Source organism: Malaya genurostris, chromosome 2 (genome assembly GCF_030247185.1).
Source record: "Malaya genurostris strain Urasoe2022 chromosome 2, Malgen_1.1, whole genome shotgun sequence".
NCBI lineage: Eukaryota > Metazoa > Arthropoda > Insecta > Diptera > Culicidae > Malaya > Malaya genurostris.
In genome coordinates this window covers 65188715-65213579 of record NC_080571.1, presented here as the reverse complement: position 1 = coordinate 65213579, position 24865 = coordinate 65188715, and the positions used below count along the sequence as shown (strand labels likewise).

General features: G+C 35.2%; 1 protein-coding gene and 2 non-coding genes across 12 annotated transcripts in view; all 3 read right to left on the bottom strand.

The window, feature by feature from the left end:
• Positions 1-24865, bottom strand: part of LOC131427464 (protein winged eye) — a 758071-nt gene that overhangs the window by 608407 nt on the left and 124799 nt on the right. The gene's annotated exons all lie outside the window — the stretch shown is intronic.
• Trnaf-gaa (transfer RNA phenylalanine (anticodon GAA)) lies at positions 5013-5085 on the bottom strand. Its single transcript has one exon. It is a non-coding gene; the product is annotated as a tRNA-Phe (tRNA).
• Trnaf-gaa (transfer RNA phenylalanine (anticodon GAA)) lies at positions 5945-6017 on the bottom strand. Its single transcript has one exon. It is a non-coding gene; the product is annotated as a tRNA-Phe (tRNA).

Here is a 24865-nt window from a genome sequence, read left to right as displayed (position 1 = left end):
AATGTAGAAACTGCCAAAAAATGTAGGGCTTAATTATTCTTATAAAATTGTATAAATGTTATATTGTCACTTGATTTTACGTTTCGTCTTAGACTCATCAGTGCGTAGCAGTTTATGTTATATTGTGATCGGGGACTTATAGGAGAGTTAATTAGCACATGTTGCGACGCCTATTCTTATGTGACTGGATCACTCGAACCTCGTTCTTTGCTAAATGCGCTGAGAACGTACCAAGCGTCGTACATTCATTACGCGGTATATAAATGCGCGAACGAGTTTTTGTGAGAGCAGTTAAAGCTCTTCACCCGCGCATGGTTGTCTTCTGAGAATGAATACTCTGTGTAATATAGAGTTCCAACAATTTAAAAAATAATCGCAATTTTAGTTTTGTTACACAACTTTTTAATTCACTGTGTTCGGTTTTATGATTCACAATCGAAAATCTTGATTCACATTTCCGTGCGTAAAATGGGCTTATTTCCACCTCTGGTTCATGCCTATTCATTCGAACTTGTTCACTGTCGCCGGTTCATTCGCTCTGGAAACGGAGCAAGCGAAATTTCAAATGACTAGGTATGGTTATTCAATTGACGATGAATCCAGTGGATCTCATTTGATTATGATCACAACAGTCAATTGAATGATTTGAAATACACTGACAATGAAAGACCAGTCGTTTCATTTCTATCAAAATAATTTCATTCGAAAATGAAATTGTACCGCACTGGTTCTGATACTAACAGTTACTTGTGCCAACCTTTATTTGTGACTTTCATTTTCTCGAAATCAATGACTTTTACTAATGAGTCCTAAAGTTTGTTCCACGGCAAACACGGATTTGGAATTTACACGAAACAAATCCATGAAAAACAAGAAGCATTACTCCTCATGAGACCATGTCTATAACTAATAATTTTGTGAGTAAATCCCAAAAAAAATTTCATGATTTTAACCATAATTGCTCATAATATCATTAATAGTAGGTATGAACTGACGAAAAGACACGTTACATGATTTTCATAATTTCTTAATCGTGGTACCGGTAATGTATTTTTATTCGTGTATGATTCCAGTACGTTTAAATATGCGATCATATAGGTCATTTTTAAACTTGTTCGTTAGCATGTTGAAGCCATCGTCCAAGTACCATGCGCGCTAGTTGTTTTGGGAAATTTTCGATAAAAATTTTGAAAAATTTTCCAAAACTAGAAACATACAGACCTTTGAAAAACTTTTATCTATCATCAGGGTAAAAATGGTTGAACAATTCGGAAGATTTTCCGAGTGTTACACAAAAAAGGCGCTGAAAAATGAGTGTTTGTGTGATCTTTCACAATTATTACACACATTCAAACTGAAGCGGATTTTCTTCAGCTCATTGCTAAATTGATCTTATTTTGTGGAAAATGTAGAAAACTTCACAAAACTAAAATTGTTAGGTTTATAAATTGAATTAGTATCGTTGCGAAATAATTTGTATTTCATTTAGTACTTACAAATCGTCAAAATACAACAAAACCGGTTATATGAAATTCGTTGATTTTCCTTGTAGCCAGAAAAAGTTTTATTCGAAAAAAAATTATCATGTCATCACTTAATTTTTCAAATAATTGTAAAATATCACAAAAACACTCATTTTTCAAAGTTATTTTTGATAACACTCGGAAAATTCCTGAACTTTTCAACCAATTTAGCCCTACAGGTAGATACAAGTTTTTCAAAGATCTGTATGCATTTGGTTTTGGCAAATTTTTCAAGATTCCATCGAAAAAATCGAAACCACCCGCGCACATGGTTCTTGGACGATGGCCTTAAACGTTGGTTTGAGAATTGCCTAAAAAAGTGAATTTGCAATCCACATTGCTATTTGTTTCAGATACTGAGTCTCTTCTATTCTTTTCTCTTCTCTTCTCTTCTCTTCTCTTCTCTTCTCTTCTCTTCTCTTCTCTACTCTTCTCTTCTCTGCTGTTCTCTTCTCTGCTCTTCTCTGCTCTTCTCTTCTTTTTTCTTTTCTCTTCACTTCTTTCCTTTTTTCTTTTCTTTTCTTCCCTTCTCTTCTCTTTTCTGTTCACATTCACTTTCATCTCTGCAAACACTCTATAGTCATCTTAGGACGAATAGGCGAATTCCACACCTAGGTTTTCTTAGGCACCTATTTCTTCGAATGTAAAATAAAAACCCTGTTTTAATCCACCTAGTGGTGGAATGATGCTAGATATTACAGCAGAAATTCTCGGAAATACATTTTAAAAAAATTCAGAAAATAGTTCTGAAGATTTCTGTTGCATAATACAACTACATTTGAATTTAAGTGAATTTTGAAGAAAAAAAAATTTACCGGTATTCGGACTTGGATAAAATTCAGCAAATCATTTATGGGACTATCAATGGTATATTTGGTTACAGAGTCTCATGGTCTGCAAACTAGAGACAATCACTAGTCAATACAAAGAAGTAGCTTATTAACTTATCCTGAATTTGACGTTTTCATACTGAGCACCCTATCTCCGGAACAAAGGGTTTGACCCGAATGAAAATTGGGATATTTCTTATGGCATCTTAAAAACTTCCATCTCCTAGAAAAGTGAGTGACATTATTTAAACATTTTTGGTGCATTATTTTCACATTTTTGGTGCATATCACCCTGTAATTCCGGAACCGGAAGTTGGATATATAAGAAATTCCGGAACTTTGTTTGGAACCATGACACCTTCAATTTGAATCTAAGTTTGTGAAACTCGGTCCAACCATCTTCGAGGAAATTAAGTGATTTCACATTTTTGGTGCTTATCATCCTGTATTTCCGGAACCAGAATTCGGATCTAAGTGATATTCAGAAACTTTGTATGGGACCATAAGAACTTTCATTTCACTCTAAGTTTGTGAAAATCGGTATAAACATCTCCGAGAATAAATAGTGACATTATTTTCACATTTTTTGCCCCTATAACACTGTACTTCCGGAACCGAAAGTCGGTTCCAAAAAAAATTCTGGAACTTTGTATTTGTATGTATGACACCTCACATTTTTTATTAGAATCTAAGTTTATTAATTTGGTTTAGCCATCTCCGAAAAAAGTGAGTGACATTATTTTCACATGTTTAATGCATTGTATCCACATTTTTGGTGCATATCACCTTGTAATTTCGAAAGCGGAAGTCGGACCCAAGTGATATTCAGGAACTTTGTATGAGACCGTGAGACCTTCCATTTGAATCTAAGTTTGTAAGACAAAAACGAATTGACTAAAGTGAGTTTAAAATATGTTTGTAGAATTTTGTATTTATGTAACTTTTTGTACCTTCTTTTTGTCAATAATAAAAACACAACTTCGCAGTTTCCATTGATAAAGGCCACCAAAAACGGCCGAAACGTCGGGCAATTTAAGCTTTAAATCGTTTACAAGATCAACTTTTTCAAATGATCTTCCAAATGAATTCGACTTCATAACTTTTTGAAGCATTTCAAGTTGGATGGCAATTTGCAAATAATATTATAATAAATTAAAAATTTAACAGTGATGTTAAATAATTATTTGAATATTTTCGATTGGAATGCTCGATCTTTAAAATCGAGTGAAGATGAATTTTATAATTTTCGAAAAGTTCACAAAATTCATATTGTCATTGTGACAGAAACATTTCTTCATCCAACTGTCAATTTGAAAAGCAATCCACATTATGTGGTTCATCGATTTGACAGGTTTACTGGAATGGGTGGTTGAGTTACCATTTTTGTCCAACGGCAAATTAAACATCGAATTTTACCTTCTTTCAATAATAACTTTGATAATCGAAGTTGAATGGAATTTATTTCATCGCTGGAGCATATTTGCCATTCCAATGCACCGGCGAACAATTAAATTTTTCTAAAGGCGATTTGCGAAAACTCACAAGATGTCGACCGAAATTTTTCGTAACAGGGGACTTGAATGCAAAGTATGTCCAAATAATAATCACATTATCAAATAGAATGGCTTGGAATTGACATGGTCTGATCAAACAAAGTACTTAGGTTTAACGTATGACAAAAAACTCATTTTCAAGGATCGCATTGAAGGAATCCAGGTAAAGTGTAATAAATATATTAAATGTTTATATCCTCTTATGAACAGAAATTCTAAGCTCTATCTAAAAAACAAATGGTTAATTTATAAACAAATTTTCAGACCAGCCATGCTTTATGCAGTACCAATTTGGTCAAGTTGTTTTTTTTTATTCAATAATATAATATAATATTAAGGCACACTGCTTAAGCTCTAAGATGCCAAGGGTATTTACTAATCTTAATTATCGTCTAACTTAAAACTAGAGTAGTATCATTATGTATGGTCAAGTTGTTGTTCCACCAGGAAGAATACGCTTCAAAGGATTCAGAATAAAATTCTGAAAATGATTTTGAAGCGTCCTCCCTGGTTTAGTACAAATGAGTTACACAGACTCACAAATATAGAACCATTAGATATAATGTCACATAATATTATAAGCAAATTCCGACAAAAATCGATGCAATCTTCAATTGAATCTATTTGCTCTCTGTATTATTTAGTAAGTTAGTATATAAGTTCCAGTTCAACAGACACAATTTAGTCCTAATGATTATTTAAAATATTAAAAAGTAGATCGTATGGCAGATCGTAATAGCCGTGTGAATGTAATGATCGAACATTTCTTGGGATTCAGAATTAATCGGTTGATCTTACACCAGTTGGCGACAGTTGATTTTGCGGAATTCTGGCATCATCTGTTTTCTGGATTACGTTGTAAATTTTTAAGATCACCGTGGTCCTTTCAGAGAAAAATTACCGTCATTAAAATACAGTCATCTGATACACAATCATCGATTCTGACTGTAAGACAGTCGATTCATCCATACTCGAGCTCATCACACGATGAAAAATATTTACCGATAATCTAAGAGAAAAAAATCTCAACGAACAACCCCGCTCCTAGTCAGGGTTATAGCAATGTAATCGGCAGTACTTCAGAATAGAAAAAAATTACTTCCCATTGCCGAAACCCGGGATTGAACCGGGGACATTTAGATCTTCAGTCTAACGCTCTCCCAACTGAGCTATTTCGGCTGACGATAAGAATTTTTTAATACAATTAATTCATTATAAATTAAAAATTGCTTCAACAAAATGAACTAAGATGCAATTCATGAATCACGATGAGTCTCAAGAGCGGATGGATGGATGGATGGATGCAATCTGTTCTCTTCTCGCAAAGACAAAGTACAACTTCGCGTGACGTAATTAACGCAAACTCCCTCAGTCCCCTTAGTGCCGTTTATGTCATATATATTTCAACGAGCAAAATTATTACAAATTACAATACAAGCAAAGTTCATTTATTTTCCGCTGCTTTTCCCCGAACGACCGCGACTAGCAGCTACCATTGCAATAAAAAGGGGTATGATGAATGTGTACCTTTTGTCTCAATTTCTGCACGTACAAATCCCATTAATTTGAAAATGAAAAATCCCTTTTGGCCACACCTTATTCGCACACCAGAAACGATACGAAACGAAACGAAACGTCTCTTTTTCCGCGAGCTTTTTCAGCACCAGAACCACTATGCTATGTACGATGCGAACGCAAATGCCAACACAACAACAACAACCCCTTCGAGAATACATAAATATCTTATTTTCCGCTGGTTGTAGAAGAAACATACAACAGCAAACAGCAGAACCGCTTAACGATGGAAACGTTTAATCAAACTCGTAAATTCTAACCGCCATGCAATAAATTTGCAACCCTCTCACACGTGTTTTGTTTTACGCAGGGAAACCCCCTCGTTAATGATCGCTCGCTGTGAAACTGACAAGCCGCCATTTTCGCCGACCGACAAAGCATTGTATTCTACTGAACGCAATTAAAGGGCTCAAGCATGGCCGTTGATGCAATGGCGAAAATTTAAAAAAAAATATGCCACCATTGCCGAAACCCGGGATTGAACCGGGGACATTTAGATCTTCAGTCTAACGCTCTCCCAACTGAGCTATTTCGGCTGACGGGAAGGCTAGCGAATGGGAAGCGGAGCGCTCGCACCGCACGCGGGCAGTAGAATCAGTGGAATCAGTGGGAACAGAGAAAAGATAAGTCGACTTTCACGCTGTCCTTGAAATTGGAAACACTTTGGCTTCTCGTTTGCATCTATGCTATATCATCATTTTCATACATAGCCGGAACTCTGTGGTGTGGTTTATGTTCGTAAATGTTGAAAATGGTAACCAACCAACCAGTAAAGTTTATCGTACCTTTAGATTGATTTTTTCGATGTAATATGTACTAGTAAAACATGTAGTATACACTAGAGCACATGTTACGGTAATAGACTCATGTCTTTAGGATAATGACGGGGACCGAAGAGCGACACAAAAAAAAACATAAAAACGTACCGTTGTTTTACTTTTATGCTATGGGAATTTGATGTCGGTTGGTATTGATTCTGTTGAGCACCCGAAGCGATACGGTAAAAATAAAATAGGTTCGGCTTTTGTTTAAAGTACTTTAATTGCCCCCTGCATTCTTTTCACTACAGACTGAACACTGGATTGAAAAACATGAACAGAAACGCTTACGGAAAAACGGTTGAAAGTATTAGAAAAATGAGGACATTCATAAAACAATATGACTCGAAATCCAACATCTTCTCGATGCTGCCGGTTCCACTATGTAACTTCAGCATATTCAATTCTTTCGTAGTAAAATGCCTTAGTTTTTATTTGATTACGGCTTCTAGTCTCAGAGGACCTTTTTGGTCAGAACGTAAATGACTACATGAATTAAAGAAAGTAAGTTTGAGTTCACCACTATTTCGGTGATAAACTCTACATGTAGATCATTTTTCTATCATGTAAAAGATGATACTTTACTTCACTATACATTTTGAACCTTAAAAAAAAAAAAAATTAATCAAAACGAGTCCGGTTTGATGGCATTTGTGGAAATAAATAAGAATTTCAGTACGGCTTCACACCGCATGCATGTAAAAAATAAATCTGTTTTTAATCCACCTAGAGGTGTAATCAAGCTTATCTTAAATTTTTGTATTACATGTTATATTTCAAAATACTTTCGTTCAACTCTTCCATAGAAGCAAACTAACGTTATTTGGTAATGGTTGTTTGCCTTTCTTATATAGAAAGGCTATGCAATCATTGTGAAAACCGACTTTTGAACCGAGGCCCGGAGAGCCGAGTGTCATATACCATTCGACTCAGTTTGTCGAGTACGCAAAATGTCTGTATGTGTGTATGTGTGTGTATGTATGTATGTAACAGTTTTGCGTCCACTTTTCTCGGACATGTCTAAGATTTGAATGAAAGGTCTTGTAACCCCACTCAAAGTTCCTGAATTATATTCGAATCCGACCTCCGGTTCCGAAATTACAGGGTGATATGTGCAAAAAAATAATGAAAATAAGTGCACTTACTTTTCAGAAACGGCTGAACCGATTCTTACAAACTTAGATTCAACTGAAAACTACAATTGTCCTATACAAAGTTCCTGAATTTTATTTTGATCCGACTTCCGGTTCTGAAGTTACAGTGTGATTAGTGAAAAAATTCTAATTTCAAATTATTTTCTCACTTTTCTCAAAGATGGCGTGACCGATTTCAACAAACTTAGATTCAATCGAAAGGTCTCATGGTCTCATACAAAACTTCCGGAAATTCATTCGGATCCGACTTCTGATTCCGAAATCTAAGGGTGAAGTGTGTTAAAAATTGAATACCGTCATTTGAAGCGGCGAAACAAAACACGTAAAAAAATTCTTAGCTTGCCTCGAAACTATTCCAATCGATAGTCATTGTCAGTAGACGATCAAACATTACTTTGGCTTTCCTTGTTCCTGGGTTTCTGATGACTGACCGATGGATCCGAGTCACTTTTCTCGAACCAACTCAATTTTTTGATTTTTTTTAAACTTTTGAACACTTCCGCTTAACACTTAGAGATGACTCCAAAATGTTGGATCCGTACTGTACATACCCCATATGCGAAGATTGTTATTTAGACGACCTTATTTTTAGTAAAATGAGACCGGTTAGTGGAATAATGTATAGAGAGATAAGATATTGATCGTTTTTCAATAACACAGGGGGTGTATTCGTTAAAAGTGATAGACATTTACTCACCAAAATTAAACCGATTATCTGATTTTGTTGAAATTTTTTGCGAATTCAAGAAGTTATGATTGATAAAATTTGTTTAATTCATTTTCTCATCCCCTCCCGAAAGCACCTCCACCAATCAAATTTTGTACAATCGATTATCGCAGTGTTTTTGTTGTTTTTACCCACATTTTCTAAAACTCCAGAATTATTTCAATAGTTTTGTGATGTTCGCAAAGTTCCATATACATATAAGCCCCGAATTTCTCAACTAGGCGAAGTACCGGCGAATTTGACGGGTTCATATTTTTTGTGCATCCTTATTAAGGATCAAGAGTAAACCAAGTTAACTCGTGTTGGTTATTTGTGTATTACGTTCAATTTATTTGGTACGTATGTCATAGATCTATGTATTCATATATGCAGTGCAACCAGTTTATCAAAGTGGCTTGCACGATTAAGTTTCAAACAATCTTTTTTAGCAATAATTTATTCTCAAACGAACGTTAAGCCAGACTTTTTGGATGAAATATCAGTTTTGATAAATTTTTTACCAACGTTTGATGGAAAATTGCTTACATTTAATGAATGTAGATTTCAATTCCCTAATAAAAAAGTTAGCAACACTGCTTCAATGGATTTGTATTAGATTGCGCTACACGAAATTAACAAAACTAAATACTTTCTTTCACAAAAGCAGTTTTCCGGAAAAATAAATAGTTTTACGACAACATTCCATATCCATTGCCTTTCGCGTGGTAAATTAAAGGTTCCTTTTTCGAGTTTACTTATAGAAGGTACGTAAATCTTTATATCGTAATAATTGCTGCAAGAGGAAAACCATATAGGAATGTGTTTGTTGCTAATCAAATGTGTTAGTGGATGTAAGCTGAGACTGAAATATTTTTTCTCGAGCAGTTTTAAGGGAAGAGGAAGAGTTTTAGATTAAAATTTCCGCTTTTCTTGAATTTCAATTTTAAGCAGAATGATCCAGCAGAATTTTAAGCAGAATGATATCAATCATATGGATGATTTATTGATTAAAATCAGGAAAAGAAGCCCCGGAATTTGTTTTTACGCACACATTGTTGACATTACTCATACACTTGCAAAGAGTCTTGCTCCTGAATGGCAAGAGACGCTTCTAAACAAACTCTTCCGTATGAATCGAACCGTTGCACAGTGGTTCAAAACTGCAATTTCATGCCTTTAATTATATGGCGACCTTACCATGAACTTTTCCTTGTTGGTGTCTTTGGCAAAGTTGTAGGGGTTATAGACGCGGTCTGACGTCAACCATGTTCCAGCACGCTCGTAAAGACAACTAGAAATATTAACTTTTTACTGGAGACAGATATAGAGTCTTCGACAATATTGTTGCTATTGCAATTTCTGGTAACTGTGCCGAAGAAAACATCTCACTAACTATAACCGTTAACTCATTGTTCGGTAATATTACTAAAAGGTTGTAAAAAAACAGTTTTTTGTTCTAACTTTTTTCACATTAATTCTAGAGAAACGATTTGTCGAACAAAGTGTTAGATTTTGTAAAAATACGTAACATTGTAGAAAACTTAATTATTTCAGAAGGTTGTAAAAAGTTGCAGATCAAACTACTCTTGTTTAAAAGTACTTTTTATTTATATCAAAACCTTGAAGAAATGGTTTGTATCCGATAGTATCCTGAGATGCTATGAGCGAAAGTATATCTGATGTATATGATATTTATGGACTTTTAATATTTAAAAATTTTCTTAAACATAAATAAAATGAACATAATATAAGGTATATAAGTTCACTTTTTTGTCTTCTATTTCCGTAGTAACTAACTGGAGAAAACTATCTAAAACGCCATGAAGTTCCTTTCACCGGATGCAAAAAGATATTTGAGTTACAATGATAAGTGTAAGCATTCATCATATATTTCTAGTTTAAAGGATTCAGAAGATGAATTAGAGTTTGTTGAACTTATATACCTTATGTTCATTTTATTTATGTTTAAGAATATTTTTAACCACTAAAAGTTCATAATTATCATATACATCAGATATACTTTTGCTCACAGAATCTTAGGATACTATTGGATACAAACCCTTTTTATCAAGGTTTTGATATAAATAAAAAGTACTTTTAAACAAGAGTAGTTTGATCTGCAACTTTTTGCAACCTTCTGAAATAATTAAGTACGAAATATGACTATTTTTTATATAAAACTATCCATAACTATTTCAAACATCCATAATTATTTCAAAACATTTGAAGTTTTCTGCAATTTTACGTATTTTCACAAAATCTAACACTTTGTTCAACAAATCGTTTCTCTAGAATTAATGTGAAAAAAGTTAGAACGAAAAAACTGTTTTTTGCAACTTTTTTTTGCAATTATTACCGAATAATGAGTTAACGGTTATAGTTAGCGAAATGTTTTCTTCAGCAAAGTTACCAGAAATTGCAATAGCTACAATATTGTCGAAGACGAAAACTCTCTATCTGTCTCCAGTAAAAAGTTAATTTTTCTAGTTGTCTTTACACGCGTGCTGGAACATGGTTGTTCATTCACGTCAGCCCGCGTCAATAACCCCTACAACTTTGCAGAAGACATCAACAAGGAAAAGTTTATGGTAAGATCGCCACATAATTAATGGCATGAAATTGCAGTTTGTGCGTTGGTGAGTGTTGGAAGTGATGTAGGAAGCGTTTTGTTCACCACATTCGCGAATCTCTTACCAGATCAAAAACTTTTTGTAAACAAACATTTTCCGGAGAATCAAATCTCGACAACAAAATATACTTTAAAGTTAAAGACGTTAACGGAAGTCGAGCTTAACTAAAGTGAATTTTGTTCACGCAAAACCGACTCACACAGCGATTTTTTACCGACATCTCGAATTGACATTCTTAGACGGTTCTTTAACGGTTGTATTACTTTGTTGACCATTTTACTGTCCATTGAACAACTTTTACGGCTCCTTTAGGCACTCGTATACTTTTAAGAGGATCTTTTCACACGGGACACAGTTGTATTCAAACCTTTTTTTACGGTCGGACGTCTCTAGATTTAGATTCAAAAGTTACAGAAGAATTTTGGGTTACCATTTTTATCAAATTCACCCTTTATATTACCCTACCTTATATAAGATGAGTGTTGGAAATGGTATTTCGCAGGTTTAAAAGCGGTGTAGCTCTGATTCATCTCTATTAATTTCATTACATTTTTAGGAACGTATGCGTATTTGAATGATGACCGGTTTTATGGTATATTTCATTGCATTAATAATCAGTGAGAAATTCAAATTCATGCACGGAAAACCGAAATCAGCATTTTGTCAAAAAAATTAGTTGATTTTCTGATTTTCTGATTTGAGACAACTGAAAATCTTACTTTTGCTAATTTAGATTTTTTAATTCTCATTACCTTAACAATAATAAAATATTTGTTGAAATGGCTAATTTTTTAGTTGAATTCACCAATTGAACGTGCTGTCATTTCCTAACTAAGGCACACTTTATTTTCATTCAACTATTTTTTTAGTTGAATTAGAGAAATAAAACGTTGTTTTCAACCAACATAAATGGTTGAATTGGCTTCTGCAATTTGCAGCTATATGGCGCACTGTCACCGAAAAAAACGTTAACACTGTAATGACTACTAGCCATTAGATGGCACACTACCACCGAAAAAAATTTCAGTCGCGTTTGTCTTTTCTATATTGGCAGGTATAAATACGATGTTGTATTGGAGAAAAAGACATAAACGAAACATAAACTTCTTTTTGATTTTTTTTCTTTTAAATCACTGTTTTCTTCATTCGACTTCGCGAAATCGACTCTCTCACTGAAAACTTTGAGCACTCGAAAAACAAAAACCGAATACAAATAGTACACTGAACGGCGTAGCCCGGAAGGTTGGAAGATACAAAAAACTTAATTTAACATATACAATTAGAGTAAAACATTCGAAACTTCATTGTTCCACGTAAAAAATTATTACGCACAATCACTTCAAATGCGCACCAATTCTGAATAAATACACTTTTACATATTGGTTTAGAAATTTAAATATGGATATTTCGTAACACATGCGAAAAACATCAAAACAATTTGCAAGCAGTTTCAACAAGACTGTCCTTTTTAGCTTTTTAATGGATTGTTTTGGCACTACTCATACGTTTTTGGCTAATAAACTGGTTAATAAAACCAGATTTCATTTTTGTTTTCTTTGTGCTGTCCTTCAGAAATGATGGTGATAGAAAAACAGAGACACATTTTCTGATTTTAGTCACAAAAATAGTTGTCAATGAGAATTTCGTTTTGGATTGAAATATTCCTGGTTTGTGTCCAGGATAATCGCCAACTAAAATAAGAGTTTTTTTCAGCAAAGTAAATTCTCATTTTTAACTAATTTAATAGTTATTTTGTTGTTAAAATCAACTAATTCAAAAACAGCAATACGAGGCGCAGAGCTAATTTCGGTCGTTCCGTGTGTGGTCATTTGGTCAGGTTATATTCAGATGGTCTCCCACTGTTAATCATTTTTACTGTATTCCAAGATTATTTTTGATCCATTTCCGAGTTGATTGAAGTTATGAGTGAATTTGAAGACACTCGTTTTTCGAAGTGAATTCCTGAATGAGAAATAGATTGTATTGAAAACCGCATAACTATGAAAATTCGTATAAAAAAAACGCATAACTCTGAAAACCCGCATAAAAAACCGCATAACTCTGAAACTTCGCATAAAAAAGTCGCATAAAAAACCGCATAAAAAGAGAACACATAAAAAAAGACCTTAGTATATTAGGTTGCGCATATATATATATTTTTATGCTTTATCAATTATATCTAAAAGTTTTATGAACAGAAACCTGATATCATTGATACATGTTAATTGTAAGTAATAGGTTCAAGATACTTCATCCAAAGTAGTTGCCTTTGAAGGCCTGGGCATTTTTTTTCATTTGTTTCCAGCTCAAGAATACTACGTCGAAAGAACTGTTTATCTTTTGAAGCGATCCAGTCTTGAAGGTATTTTCCACATCATACAACTAGAACAAGACAGCGATGCAAGCAAATGATAGACGCCAGGGGCCAAGTCTGGGGAGTATGGTGCGTGGAGCGAAAGTTTCCATCCGAGCGATGAACTGATGTTCTTGACGGCTTTCGCTGTATGTTTGGGGACGTTATCATGCTGCAATTTGATTTTTTCATGTCTTGTCGAGCATTCTGGTCATTTTTCGAGAAATGCTTAATTCAATTCCATCATTTCCTGTCAGTAGCGATTAGTGTTTACAGTGTCCGTTGGTTTGAGAAGCTTGTAATCCAAGATACCTTTTTGAGCCCACTAAATGCACAGCATTGCTTATTTTCTCGGAGGGATTGGGTAGTGCAATTGATGTCGATGGCTGCCTTGGGTTGACCTATTTCTCATCTTTTGTCATGATCCGGAGTAGAAATTCAAATTTTTTTAATGTAGTGAGTAAGAAATTCTATGCGAAATTGGATTTATTTAATCATTTTTATTATATTTAACAGATTTTTTTTAATAACGGCCAATAAGCCACCCAAGTAGCAAACATTGTTCTTGTGTTGAATTTCTTAATTCTTCCCGCAACGTTTATGTGATTGTAAAAGCGCACTTTGCTTGTATGATGTGCAACAAGCTTCTTGTTTGACATGTTTCACAGCAGTAATATTTGTTGGAGAAAACTGGAAATGAAACAGTTTAAATGAGCATATTGTACAGTCAGTTAACAAAACCGATCTGGAACATAGTTCTTCCAGGTTTTTGCGTTGGTTTCACAAGCAGTAATATGAATGATTTTCACATTTGTAACAAAAACACGTGGAATCACTTGTCAACATATCAAACAAAAATAACCGTACTGCAGCAATTGTGGAACATGTCAACAAGTTCTAATTGCTACTTGGGCATCCATCAACATTCATTTTGAAGAGGAATTTCGAATAACTCGGCACTCGCTAAGAGTAAGTCATAATAGTAAACGGTAGAGAAAAGTTTTCTTTTTCGTTTGGTGTTGAATTTAATACTGTATTTTCCATAGCTCGCCTGCAGTTTCTTTCGAAAGTGGAAGTTGACAGGTGGCTTATCGGCTGTTATAAAAAAAAACGCTTGATATGGTCCTAATGATTATTTCCAGATATATTTAAATAACTAATTTTAATTTGGCTGCGTGAGACCTGAAAATTGAATCTCGTTGATACAGCATTTAAAGATCGTTGCAATCCAATGATGGTCATTGATTCCATAATTAATGCAGCTTAGAGGCATTCTAAGGAGGTCTCGAGCTTTTCGCAGAGCGCGAATATTTATGTTTATTTGACTGAGAAGTACCGAATTCCATTCTGCCGAACATTATTAGAGAGTTGAACGTACAAGCGAGCAGTAAAGAGATTCCAAACAGTTGATTTCTGTGAAGTACTTAGCAGTTCTCATTATATATAGCAGACAACGTATAGCCTTTGCAAAAATGTACGAAATATGCTGCTTGTCATTCAGTTATTCGTCAAGAAAAAAAAACAAAATTCTTGACACATATGACTTTATCTATCGTAGATTCTCGGAGACAATTTATTTACGTTTCATCTTTCACTCGTCAGTGCAGAGCAGTTCCAATCAAACTGCTTAGTACAAACTTGAACGATTCAATTTGAGCCGCTATAAATTGTGTTCTTTTCCTTGTGAACGTGACAATCGAACATACTCAATGTCATTCGGTTTAGTTCTCCGAACTCCGAAAATTTTTTTAATTCTGAAGGAAAATGGTATCTTCAATTGTTTTGTTAATTTGAAATAACATGAGATAGTCGGCAAACGATAATCGAGGAACTTCCAGTGAAAAGTTCACGTCGTTGAAATACAGGAAGAAAATCAGTGATTCGAAGTGCCTTGTGAAATACTCGAAAAAAAAAACAAAAAACTCCTTAGATACATTATCATCGATCTCAACCGCCAGCCGTCGATTGCAAAGATATGATTCAGTCTACTGAAGAATGTCATATTTCATGTCGAGAAAGTAAAATTACGCTCAACAATTTTCGCAGTCTGTCATTCAGCTCATTAGAATCCCATTTTCTCACCTTTTAAATCTTTCTTTTGATGACGATCTGAAATGGTTTAACGACTTACTTTTAACCACACCGCCATTTGCTTTCAAGTTTGGGTATTGTCATCGCTCAAAATCCCTTGCAATTCGGCATCTTCAATTGTTTTTTTTTGTGGTGGCCAGTGCGTTCTTTGTCTTTCACACTGAAATCGTTTAAACTAACGTTCACAAGTCGCGATCGGTAGCAAACAGTCTTCGTTAGCTTCAACAAGAATTTGATGGGATTTAGCCGCATTTCTTTTGCAAAACGAAGTAAAGATTCAACAACTTCCGCAAATGCTTTGATAGGCAAAGAATTTTGATAGGTTCACTTCACTAAATGTATATATTTATTAGAGACATCTACAGTGTAAATTTTATGTAAAAATATCGAATTGTTCCTGAGATATGGTTGCTCAAAGTGGGACGAAGTGGAATGTAAATGAGCCAGAAATGATTTTCCTTGTATGCAAAAATCTCTTTCTCCGAAGTAGGTTCGTAATAAAAGTTTACGTTATTTGGGATTTGGCTCGTGAAAAAGGTTTACGTTATTTGGGATTACGAAAACATTCTTCAGTAGACTGAATCATATCTTTGCAATCGACGGCTTTAACCGCCAGCGATGATAATGTATCTAAGGAGTATTTTGTTTTTTCGTAAAAAATTGTTACGTAAAAAGCGGTAACGTAAAAAAAGTTAACGTAAACGGAGGTTTGGGTGTAAAAGTTGTAAAAAAATATATAATTATTTAAAACAAATTTGTCGAAAAAAAATGAAAATTTTGCATATTTCGTTGTAGTTTTTGTAAAAGTCATACAAAATAACACAAGTTCCCTCAAATACATAGAAAAAACATATAATACTGTTTGTTCTAGAATTCAGAATCAACTCGATATTTTTCCATAAAAATTACACTGCTGCTGTCTCTAATAGAGAACAATAACTATATAAAAGTTTAAGATTAGGTACCACCTGCTCAATTGCATATATGTTATTTGGTGGATGTTTTGTATCACAAAACGTTGTATGTTTTTGAATTTTTTCATTATGTCAAGATTCAGGAAGCTGAGGTCCATTAGGAGATTATTCTCCTCCGCATATAACAAGTATCTGGAATTCGGTGGCAAAATCAAAAGCTTATGCAATTATGGGTTTCTGCTTCCTTGCCGTAAATGTCCATAATTGCCGGAGGTTCCCCTTTTCTACTTTCAGTTGCCAGATTTTTTCAATGTTTCGAATTCGGGTAATCTATTTCACTAAACTATCACTTCCAGGGTTGTTACGGTCGCGCGGATTTCGCGCGGTTTTTGGTCAGATTTTGATGCGATGGCGCGGATTTCGCGCGAGTTGCAAGAAACATTATTTCAGACTTGTGAGGTATTTGTTCGAGAATAAACGGTTTCTTACATATTTTTGAAGCTTGTGAGTTTTATGAAACCTCAAAAAATTAAAGATGGGGAACGTTTCAGCAATCGAGCCAACAGGTCGAACTGATCGAAATTGTGAATTTGATAAAACCAAATTTTACGAGGATGCGGCTCTAGCAAATATTTTCTTTAGTGGACAAAATTTCGATTTTATACCCTCCAATCTCGAGTTGTACATAGCGATATGTATTTAAGCATAACTGTTACCAGGAATTACAAAAACTTTTCGATATATGTACTTGCGTTGTCCCATTCTAAAGCGGGAATCGAAAGAAGCTTTTCGCACTCAAAGATATTGATGTCTGATGGAAGATATCGTCTCAATGAAAACACATTCAATAATGCAAATAACTTTATTAATGGACTGCTATTTTTCGATAATATTATCACAAATTTTGTTTGTGATGAAAATCTCATTCTTAAAGCAAAATTTGCACGTCAAGCGTACGAAGCGAAGTTGGACAAGAAAAGAAGCGGAGAAGAAAAAGTTAAAACGTTCATCTAGTGCTGGACCCGACAGGATTCCATCCGTGGTGATAAGAAATTGTTCTAAAAGTTTGTTGGTTCCACCATCCAACATTTTCAATTGCTCTTTGCGTTCTGGATTTTTTTTCTGAAATATGGAAGAAATCCCATGTGTTTCCGGTTCACAAAATTTGACATGGTGTCTCTTCACACTTTTTGATATCTGAAATGAAAGGTGATATATTGTGTGAATTTTGCAAACACTGAAGTCTTTTTTATGCGAATTTACGTACCGCATAAAAAAACCGCATAAAAAAAACCGCATAACTCTAAAAATTCGCATAAAAAAAAACGCATAACTCTGAAACTTCGCATAAAAAAAGACCGCAGAAGGGCAAACCGCATAACTCTGAAAATTCGCATAAAAAAAACCGCATAACTCTGAAACTTCGCATAAAAAAACCGCATAACTCTGAAAATTCGCATAAAAAAAGTCGCGTAAAACAAAACCGCATAAAAAAAGACCGCATAAAAAAAGACCTCAGTGTACTTTCTTAATTTCCAGAGCAAGAATTTCTATGGAAAAAGTATCAAAAAGTTCTTTACTAATTAAATATATAATTTACTGAGAGGTACCACGAGAATGCAATGTCGTTCACTGCATCAAAACCGTCGTCCGAACACGAGAAAGACAAACAAGCCTCAAGAGTTTTTCTCTTTGTACTCGTTTATTCCAAACATTTTAGAAAACTATGATTTTGAGTTATTTGTGGTTATTTAATGCTACTGAAAATTTTATCACAATTTGCTAATCATATGATATTTTTTATAGCATGAAGAAAAAAAATGTTGTTGGGTTTAGTACAACAAGAGATATTCATGATTAAGTTCTATCTATTCTAGTTCAGTGTAAATTTAGAAAAGGTCCCCAATAGTAAAGTAAGTCGTATTCACGACAAAATAAGTAACAAGGGTATAGTATCTAACCATCGTGGAATTGCTGCTTACTGCGCTGTACCGAAGTTGTTTGGAATTATAATTCTGAATTTAATAACACATAGTTGCTCTGATTGCATATCTGAGACTCAGCATGGATTCATGCCAAAGCGTTCAACTTCCACAAATTTAGTAACCTAAACTTCCTTAATCATATGTTCTTTACAAGCACGTCTACAAGTAATTTTATAAACACCGATTTCTCTGCTGTGTTCGACAAAATCAATCATAACATAACGATCTATAAGTTAAATAGACTTGGATTAAATGGATAATATTTAAATTGGCTTCGATCATATCTAAATGGTCGTGAAATGATAGTGAAAATAAGAGACTGTCCAACATCACCAGTTACTGTAACCTCTGGAGTTCCTCAAGGAAGTCGCATTGGACCGTTTATATTTTTACTATATCTCAACGATCTAAATTTTTCGATCAAGTGTATGAAACTATCGTTCGTCGATGACCTTCAAATATTTCATATAATCAAATCTGTAGCTGTCTCAGAGTACCTACAAGAACTGTTAGATAATTTAACTAATTGGTGTAAAATCAGCAAAATGGTTCTAAATGCCTCAAAATACTGCGTCATCTCTTTTAGTCGCAAAAAGTTTGTATTCAAGTTCGACTATAATATTTCATAAACTGTCCTCGAACGCGCATCGTCTGTTAAGGACCTGGGTGTTCTTCTGAGTTCCAAGTTAAATTTCAAAGAGCACATAGATTTTACTATTTTCAAAGCCTCTAAGCTGTTAGGATTTATTTTCCGCGTTACTGAAGAATTCTCTGATGTACATTGCTTGAAGCTCCGTATTGCGTTCGCTCAACTCTCGAATATGCTGCTGTTATCTGGTCACCTCATCGATATCCAACGCATTGAAGCGATTTAACGCAAATTCGTCCGATTCGATCTCCGACGTCTTCATGGAGATATCCTTTAAACTTACCGAGTGGCCATGACCGCTGCAAACTGATTCGTCTCGACTTATTATCTATCCGTCGCGATGTTTGTAAGCCTAGTTTTGTGGCAGACCTACTTCAGTCACGAATCGATTGCTCCGAGCTACTATAACTAGACATTCGACGTCGTAATCTTTGATCCTATTTTTTCTGCAGATTCCTTATGTTTTAACTAATTATGGAAAAACGAGCCCATTGCTAGCATGTGTCGTATATTTAAAAAATATTTCAATTCTTCTGACTTCCATTTATCACGTAATGTTATCAAGAAATCGTTCCTCATGTTATTGTCTCATTAGATTTAGTTGCTGTAGAAGCACTGGATTTAAGGAAATGTATCATTCGGATGATTGTAATCCATTGATGTAAGAGATGACGAGGTTTTACGCCTGCCGGAGAGCAAGTTTGACAGAAACTAACTCCAGTGGGCGTTTCCCTGCTCCAAATAAAAGAATAAAATATGAGGAGGAAAAGAAAGACATACAGAGTAAAATCCGACAACAGGAAAATGCGCTGCCTCAGAAAACGAAAGCTAAACAGGAAGCGATAAATTGTATTGAAACTGTCATTAGAAAGATTAAATCAGATCATCCTGATGTGGTCTAACTTAAAATTATTCTTTCCGAGAAGGAAAAGCTTACCGAGCAAGAAGATGTCGAAGCAAATAATTGTCTTTGCTGAAATCTGTTTAACTTCTTTCAAAATCACAAAATTGTAAGCAATTTAATTTTCACTGTTAGTTCTGCGGTAAGCATCACCTGCACAAAAATAGTGGTTTAAACGCTTCGCTCAAATATCGGGCGTTTTAGTTTTCAACTTCGCGCGGAATTCGCGCGTTTTTGTTTTCGACTTCGCGCGGATTTCGCGCGTTTTAATTTTGAAATTTTTCGTAACAACCCTGGACTTCGTACATCGAGCCAATTTTATTTTTCATGTTTGTTTGAACGCTTTTGCTTTTGCGATATGTTAAATAAATTACAGGAAAATACTTGATATTTTTAGTCATTCCGCATCAACCAATCTTATAACTGCTCATTCATAAATTCTAAGTACAATTTCGGCTGAATCCCATCCGTATTAGAGTTACAACCAGAGACGGTCGCACAAGTTCAACCTCAAGCTCCAAAATATTCCCGATAAAATTATCAAAATTTTTTTTGTCGATTTACTGAATCTGGAAAATGTCAAATGTGGAAAAAAAATTGACGCCGTTTGATCCTAAAGATAACGACTTACAATTCCCTTGCTGTCACATCAAACTCACCACATCAAACTGTATTTATATTACATTTTGTTTGCGTCGAGATGCTGTATTTCATACATTATTCAACGTTTGATTCATGGCCGGAACTGAATGCTTTTTGATATGTCTTTGATCTTCTGTCGAAAGAGCAAACGATTTCCAATAGCAGAAGAAATTATGCGCTGGATCTTGCCTGCCGCCGTACACTCCACTATTTAACAGTAATAAGACTATTATTGGTGCACTGTTTAATCTATCCCAATAAACAAAACCGTGGCAAAGGAGCTCATAGAAGTGACACCTAAGAATGCTTCCCCATTATTTATGGTTCGATGCGTTGGTTCTCTCGTATCACCATAAAGATTCTCCCCCTCGTTGTTGTGTTCGGAACATTTTTCCTCGAGGTGAATGACTCACCCAAGAAAAAGGAGAAAAAAAAACGAAATATGCTTTATAGCATTTTCTTCGACATGCATTCTCCTCCTCCTATCGACCGGAACAAATTTCCTCGGAACGAGCCCGTCAACACGAAAGCAAGTGCGGTGATGTTCAGTAGAAGAAGAAAAAATGTCAATCCTATTCCGGGGAAACCTCAGAACATCACAGGGCAATTTCTTCATCAATTTTCAATTACCTCTACATCACTTCCAATTTGGATTAGCGCGTACAGCAAACCGAGATTTGATTGGACTGATTTTCCTGAGGGGACCGGCAGTCAGCAGGCAGCAGGTTACTCGCGGGATCGGAAAAACCAAACAGTCTACGGTCATCGCTTTGGCTGCGGCAACCTTGTTTTGGACTATGTTTGGACATTCGGTGGCGGAACGAACAGCAGCAACCAAACCTTCGGACACCGGCGAAGGGGGAGGTGTTCGCTTGCTCGAGGGAAAAAAACCGCTCTTACATGGACGACCAACTTTCCGGCGAACTGGCGCAAATTTAATTTAAATGTCACACTCCTCCGTACTGAACTGGCTGGCCGCGTAAGGTATGTGAGTGGGAAATGTGGCATAAAAAGTTGGGCGGAGTTATGCTGGCAGTTGACAGATATGAAGGAGGAGGAGGAGGAGAAGGAGACAGTCGTCACTGAATTTGTTTTCGGTGGCTTTTTGATGTTTCATCTAGTAAACCCAACTCAGAAAGTTTTTTTTTTAACAAATTTAATGTTTGATAAGAAAGTGTCAAAAAGTGATTTTATTTCTCAGTCTACTGAAACAAATTAATCGGAAATTTTAATTAGGAACTTTTTCAGCAAGTTTTGATGATTTATAAATAAATAAATGAACTTTTTTTTTACACCTAATGAAAATCTAACGTGTATTTCAACATTGTCATTAAAGGTAACGTAGATAAACACTGGTTTATTATTTCTGGGAAAAGATGGTTCTCTGGAGCTGCTAAGTATTACGTGACAGTAATACAATTTTTATTTAGATCGCAATTCTCACAACTACGTGAAAGTAATCAATCGGACCACTGAAATAACAAGTCAAAATTTCAAGTCCAGAGCGCGCTATTGCTGCCTGAAGATGTTTCGCTCTCTGTATGATGCCAGACCCTGTCAGCTTGGAGCGAAATCAATCTTCAGTTCAGCAACGCCATCGCACGGCATCACATTCAACATATCATGTCAATTGTATGGGTGCGCAGCCCTGCTATTTTGGCGCGCACGAATTTGACATTTCTCTCCCCTACTTCTATGTATGAGATTCGATGCGGACTCACCTGAGGGCGACATGCTCACAAAAAAGGATGTTGCCAATGATTTGTTCGGGAAATGTGAGAGCTGGATATCTTGTTAATATGATGTCTTTGATAATGCCTAACCTTACTCTTCAGTTTTATTTACAGAAATTTTAACACAAGTACAATCTTATCTATACCTTACAATTTTATATAGAACTTAGTTTTTAGTGTTCAAAATTTTAAAGCGCTTTTCCAACAATTCACGTGTTTTAATTTTACCTTAGCCTTGAGATGGAGACTCCGCTCCATTAAAAACAATAATAAAAAGTTGGTTTGTTGACTTCAAACGTGGTCGTGGAGACACCGATGATGCAGAACGCAGTGGACGTCCAAATGAGGCGGTAACACCAGAAAACATTTAAAAAATCAACAAAATCGATTTGAATGATCGAAAAGCGAAATTGCGTGAGTTAGCTGACATCGTAAAGATATCCAAAGAACTTGTTGGCTGTATAATTTATGAGCATTTGACTATGAGAAAGCTCTGTTCTAAGTGGGTACCGCGTTTGCTCACTGTTTCCTAAAAACGAGAACGTGATGATGATTCTAAGTAGTGTTTGGCCAAACCGGAATTTTTGGGTCGATATGTGACAATGGATGAAACATGGATTCATCACTTCTCTCCGGAATCAAAACGATCATCAACTGGACCAGTGGACAGCAACTGGTGAACCTCGTCCAAAGCACCCGAAAGCACACCAATCGGCTGGAAAGGTTTTGTGATGTGCAAGGTGTAATATTTATCGACAATCTTGAGAAAGGAAATACCATTAACAGTGAATATTATATAGCGTTATTGGAGCGTTCGAAGGTTGAAATTGCAAAGAAATGACCGCATATGGCAAAAAAAATTTGTTTTTCATCAAGACAAAGCATTGTGCCACAAGTCAATCAAAACAATGGCAAAACTACATGAATTGAACTTCGATCTTCCCACATCCACCGTATTCGCCAGATTTGGCTCCTAGTGACTGCTGGCTGTTCGTAGACCTGAAAAAAAATGCTTGCCGGTAAGAAATTTCACATAAATGAAGAGGTTATCGCTGAAACTGAGGCCTATTTTGAGGCAAAAGGTTATAAGGCTCGGCCCTCCGGGCATCGACATTTTTTTTCTAAATGTGAAGCGAATTCTACCTGTTTTCTATTTTTATAAAAATCTTGTATTAATTCACCTAGCGGTGTATATTACATCAGAAATTCCCCGAAATACTACAATTTGAAAAGTTCAGAAAATAGTTTTGAAGATTTCTGTTTCATAATACTACTACATTGATACACTATATTTGAATTTAAGTTAGTGAAAATCTATTCAATCATATGTGAGAAAGTGAAGTGAGCTCCATTTTATCATATTTGATTATTATTGCCGGTACTTCCGGAACCGGTAGTCGGACTTGGATAAAATTTAGCAAATCATTTATGGGACTATCAATGGTTTATACTAAGCACCCTCTCTCCGGAACCAGGGGTTCGATCCGAATGAAAATTGGGATTATTCACATTTTTTGTGCTTTATTTTCACATTTTTACGCATATCACCCTGTAATTCCGAAACCGGAAGTTGGATCCAAATGAAATTTCGGAACTTTGTATGAGACCATAAGACTTTTTTTTATGAATCTTAGTGTGATAGTGAGTGATATTTTATTCACATTTTTAATGCAATATTTCCATATTTTTGGTGCATATCAGCCTATCAAGTTGGATATATATGAAATTCCTGAACTTTGTTTGGAACCATGAGACCTTTAATGTGGAACTGGAAGTCGGATCCAAATGAAATTCAGGAAATTCGGTTCAGCCATCTCTGAGAAAAGTGAGTGACATTATTTTCACATTTTTAATGTATTATTTTCACATTTTTGGTGCATATCACCCTATAATTCCGGAAGCTGAAGTCGGATCCAAACGATATTCAGGAACTTTGTATGGGACTATAAGACCTTTCATTTGAATCTGAGTTTGTGAAAATCGGTTCAGCCATCTCCGAGAAAAGTGAGTGACATTATTTTCACATTTTTGGTGCATATCACCCTGTAATTCCGGAACCGGAAGTCGGATCCAAATGAAGTTCAGGAACCTTGTATGGGGCTGTAAGACCTTGCATTTTTATCTAAGTTTGTGAAAATCGGTTTAGCCATATCTAAGAAAAGTGAGTGACTTTATTTCCACATTTTTAATGCATTATTTTCATATTTTTTAAGCATATCCAGAACCGGAAGTCGGATCCAAATGAAATTCAGGAACTTTATATGGGACTGTGCGACCTTTCATTTGAGTTTGAGTTTGTGAAAATCGATTAAACCATCTCCGTGAAAAGTGAGTGACCATATTTATCACACACACACACACACACACACACACACACACACACACACACACACACACACACAAGTGTTTTGCAAATAGCAATAGCAAATATTTGGTACCAAATATATAAGTGTTTTGCAAATAGCATTAACTTCACGTCTGCTTAGCGGTTCAAATTGAACTGTTTAATTTTGCAATAAGCAGTTCAATTTGAACTGCTCTGCACTGATGAGTCTAAGACGAAACGTAAAGAACAGTAAGGGAATAATTTTTTTCGTCATGTGTCCTAAAAATTCACGAAGCATCGAGAAGAAATTTTTTTGTAAATATCTACTTTGACACTTTGGAACAGAATTTTAAGAATTCCGAAATCGAGCAATGAAAATTTCAGATGCCAAACGCGTTAGGAACGTTGAGATCTGTATTATCTTTAAATCTTTTTCTTTTCTAAATAAATATCGACTTTGGACTAGGAAAAATTTTGAGTAT